The sequence below is a fragment of the Pelobates fuscus genome, chromosome 1 (assembly GCF_036172605.1).
Source record: "Pelobates fuscus isolate aPelFus1 chromosome 1, aPelFus1.pri, whole genome shotgun sequence".
Classification (NCBI taxonomy): domain Eukaryota; kingdom Metazoa; phylum Chordata; class Amphibia; order Anura; family Pelobatidae; genus Pelobates; species Pelobates fuscus.
Window position 1 is genome coordinate 196,558,659 of NC_086317.1, and position 4,295 is coordinate 196,562,953.

General features: G+C 40.2%; 1 protein-coding gene across 4 annotated transcripts in view; it reads left to right on the forward strand.

Annotated features, from left to right (window-relative positions):
* The first annotated feature begins 1,527 nt into the window (after positions 1-1,527).
* Positions 1,528-4,295, forward strand: part of PDIK1L (PDLIM1 interacting kinase 1 like) — a 20,426-nt gene continuing 17,658 nt past the window's right edge. The window contains exon 1 of one of the 4 annotated variants that reach the window (XM_063453223.1): positions 1,528-1,614. The gene's annotated coding sequence lies outside the window, so the exon portion shown is untranslated. The remainder of the gene's footprint in view (positions 1,615-4,295) is intronic. The other 3 variants (XM_063453224.1, XM_063453221.1, XM_063453222.1) reach the window with 3 other exon arrangements.

Here is a 4,295-nt window from a genome sequence, read left to right on the forward strand (position 1 = left end):
CAAATATTAGTGTTTCAAACTGGTAAATTGTATTACAACGATGATATTTTAAGTAAAAGTGACGTTTTGCGCATTTTTTTACAAGCGAACGGCACTTTTATGGTCTATATTATTGTTGTAATATGTTTTACTGTTTTAAAACACTAATATTTGTGTTTAGTGAAGTCTCCCGAGAATAACAGTACCCCCCATGTACAGGTTTTATGGTGTTTTGGAAAGTTAGAGAGTCACATATAAGGCTTGCATTTCATTTTTTTCACATTGAAATTTGCCAGATTGGTTATGTTGCCTTTGAGAGCGTATGGTAGCCCAGGAATGAGAATTACCCCCATGATGGCATACCATTTGCAAAAGTAGACAACCCGAGGTATTGCAAGTGGGGTATGTCCAGTCTTTCTTAGTAGCCACTTAGTCACAAACACTGGCCAAATATTAGTTTTTTGCTTTTTTCACACAAAAACAAATATGAATGCTAACTTTGGCCAGTGTTTGTGACTAAGTGGCTACTAAAAAAGACTAAACATACCCCACTTTCAATACCTTGGCTTGTCTACTTTTTCAAATGCTATGCCATTATGGGGGTAATGCTCATTCCTGGGCTACCACACCATCTCAAAGGTAACATTACTAACCTGGAAAATTTCAATTTGAAAATGGAATGTTCTATATTTGACCCTGTAACTTTCCAAAACAACATAAAACCTGTTAATGGGGGGTACTGTTGTACTCGTGAGACATTGCTGATTACAAATCTGTGCATCTGTGCATAACAGTGTTATGACATTCACAGTTAAAATGTCAGACGGAAATGCAAATTTAAAAAAAAAATCTAATTTTCTCACATTTTTTTAAATTTTATTCATAATAAATTATGTTCCATATATGAATAGTTAATGATAGATTAAAGCCCTGTTTCTCCTGAACAAAATGATATATAATAAGTGTGGGTGCATATAATTTGAAAGAGGGGAACTACGGGTGAACAGACATATAGCGCAAATTCCAGTTTTTGTTTACGTTTTGTTTTGATCAGAACGTGCACTATTGACTCCGTCCTGAAGGGGTTAAGGACACATGACATGTCATGATTCCCTTTTATTCAAGTTTGGTCCTTAAGGGGTTAAGGGTAAGTCCAGTTTTTGAAGCTGTGTCCTTAAGGGGTTAAAAATCAATCAGGGACAGACACCAAACAACTGCATTGAGCTGTAAGTATTCTGGTGACTACAGTGTCCCTTTAAGGGAACAGGTACACTGCACCAGACCATTTCAATAAGATGAAGTGACTTGAATCGAGTCCATACATGAATATTACGCAACTAGCACCTCACAATTTTTCTACTTTGCCCAAACTAAACATGGCGCCGTTATCAAACACACAGAGACATGTTTTGACCTTACGTCACTATGTCTGTGAGGACGGTTTTAGTTTATCGGCCTCCTCGCGTCTAGAGGCGCGCGTTTTTAAATTCGTCCGTGCACGTTAAAGTTTTGTGAACGCGATTAAATGTGCGAGCATCAAAGACGTCACAAAACGGGTGATGCGCGCGCACGCACCTTACGAGAGCGTGACCGCGCGAAACAAAATGGCGGCGGCCACAAGAGAAAGAAGCTGAGGTGAGAATTTTTGGATGTATGTTTTTAGCACGTTTACATTTTCTCACACTTATTTCCTTACGTTTAAGCATTGTAGTGTGTTAACGTTACACATTTTTATTCATAGATGTATAAATAAAACAATAGGACAGCTGTATGATCATTGAAATTGTCTGTCATTCATCATTGCAATGCATATTTATACTGGTCTTAAAAACTGAAATGCAAGAATGAATTGCTTTAGTTCGTTTAAATATGTTTAGTAATTATGACCCCTTTCTATTGGTATTCATAGTGTGTTATGTAAATATATATGTTGAATTCAAATCTATCCTTAACATAATGTTTTGCTAATGAAGCCTAAACAGCTCAACATAATTTACGTATTACAATTCCTATAATTTTATGGTAGTTACTAGAGTTTTTCAGGTACATGCATGCTTCCAAAAATAGTTTGAATAGTAATAACTTCATATTATGGTTACGTTTTTAAAAATGAAACCAAGACAAATTAGTGCTAAACACTACTGCAGATTATATGTGAAATGTCTTAAAATTTAAAGAGAATATGCAAAATACTACTCACTGGCTATAATGAATATTTGTAACCTAATTTCAAGTGGTTTTCTTGTGAAAATTACAACATATGAAGACAGCCAGGTTAAAAGTCAAAGTACAGGCAGACAGTGAAAGAATATAAAACCCTCTCTGAATAACTTTCATTCTCTATGCATTAGTCAAAGGACCACTCTAGTGCCAGGAAAACATACTCGTTTTCCTGGCACTATAGTGCCCTGAGGGTGCCCCCACCCTCAGGGTCCCCTCCCACCCGGCTCTGGAAAGGGAAAAAGGGGTAAAACTTACCTTTTTCCAGCGCTGGGCGGGGAGATCTCTGCCTCCTATCCTCCTCCGTTCCGCCCCGTCGGCTGAATGCGCACGCGCGGCAAGAGCTGTGCGTGCATTCAACCGGTCGCATAGGAAAGCATTTACAATGCTTTCCTATGGACGCTTGCGTGCTCTCACTGTGATTTTCATAGTGAGAATCACGCAAGCGCCTCTAGCGGCTGTCAATGAGACAGCCGCTAGAGGATTTGGGGGAAGGCTTAACCAATTTATAAACATAGCAGTTTCTCTGAAACTGCTATGTTTATAAAAAAATGGGTTAACCCTAGCTGGACCTGGCACCCAGACCACTTCATTAAGCTGAAGTGGTCTGGGTGCCTAGAGTGGTCCTTTAACCCCTTAAGGACACATGACATGTGTGACATGTCATGATTCCATTTTATTCCAGAAGTTTGGTCCTTAAGGGGTTAAAGGGACACTCCAAGTACTAGAACGACAACATGCTTTTAAAATCATTATTAAAGGGTTACTGTGACGCTTTTTAAAGACTTAGCTTTTTTTTTTTAAAACTTAATATGCTCGATTGGTTATTATTCATTATACCCACCCACCCCACATACACACATTTTACAATAAAACCAACCACCTCGAATCCAGCCGCCTTCCACGTATTTTGCAATTTGACCAAGGGTTTTGAGCAGGGTCCAAGCAAATTATTATTATTATTATTATTATTATTATTATTTTTTTTTTTTTTTTAAATATAGAGATTCATTTCATTGGGCTATGTTGCTTGCTCAGACTCCCTGAGTGCACTCTGATTGAGGCAGTGGGGAGGGTATTTAATAAAATTTGAAAACTATCTACTAGGGTGAAGGGAGCAAGTTTTCCCTTGCAGACGCATTACAATGCTGAGTACAGATTAAGTGGAATACAAATCTCTATTCCTAATACTATAGAACCCTCTGGTCCTTACTCCCCCTCAGGCATATCAGTGTTTAAAAACCCTTTCCGAACCAAAATCCAATGTCCCTTGGCACTGGAACAGCGCTCCGCCTTCTCCGACTGGGGGACCTAATGCGCATGTATGGTGAGCTCATTAGGCCCTCCCCATTGAAAAGCTTGCCTCGATGCGTTCCTATGGGGATATCATTGACTTTGGATATCGATGTCCAGCATCCATTAGAAAACCTGGAGTCCGGTTAAATCCTGAAAGTGCCTCTAGGCTGTCTTCGTACAGCAATGTAAACATTGAAGTTTCTATGGAACTACAGTGTTTTACATTACGGGACTAAGGGTGTTATATCAAAATCCCCTACCCTCGTCACGTCCGGTGAGGAAAGTCAACTGGATCCTGTGCTGCACATGCATGCTAGCACTCCTGCTACTCCTCCACAGCAAGGTCCTGGAAGGTAAGTAAAGCTAGTTTTACACTTTCATTATAGTTAGTGCATTCACTAAGTTTAGGCACACAGGACATTAAAGTACCACTCTAGGCACCCAGACCACTTCAGCTTAATGAAGTGGTCTGGGTGCCAGGTCCAGCTAGGGTTAACCCATTTTTTTTTTATAAACATAGCAGTTTCAGAGAAACTGCTATGTTTATAAATTGGTTAAGCCTTCCCCCAAATCCTATAGTGGCTGTCTCACTGACAGCCGCTAGAGGCGCTTGCGTGATTCTCACTGTGAAAATCACAGTGAGAGCACGCAAGAGTCCATAGGAAAGCATTGTAAATGCTTTCCTATGCGACCGGCTGAATGCGCGCGCAGCTCTTGCCGCGCGTTCGCATTCAGCCGACGGGGCGGAACGGAGGAGGATCGGAGGCAGAGATCTCCCCGCCCAGCGCTGGAAAAAGGTA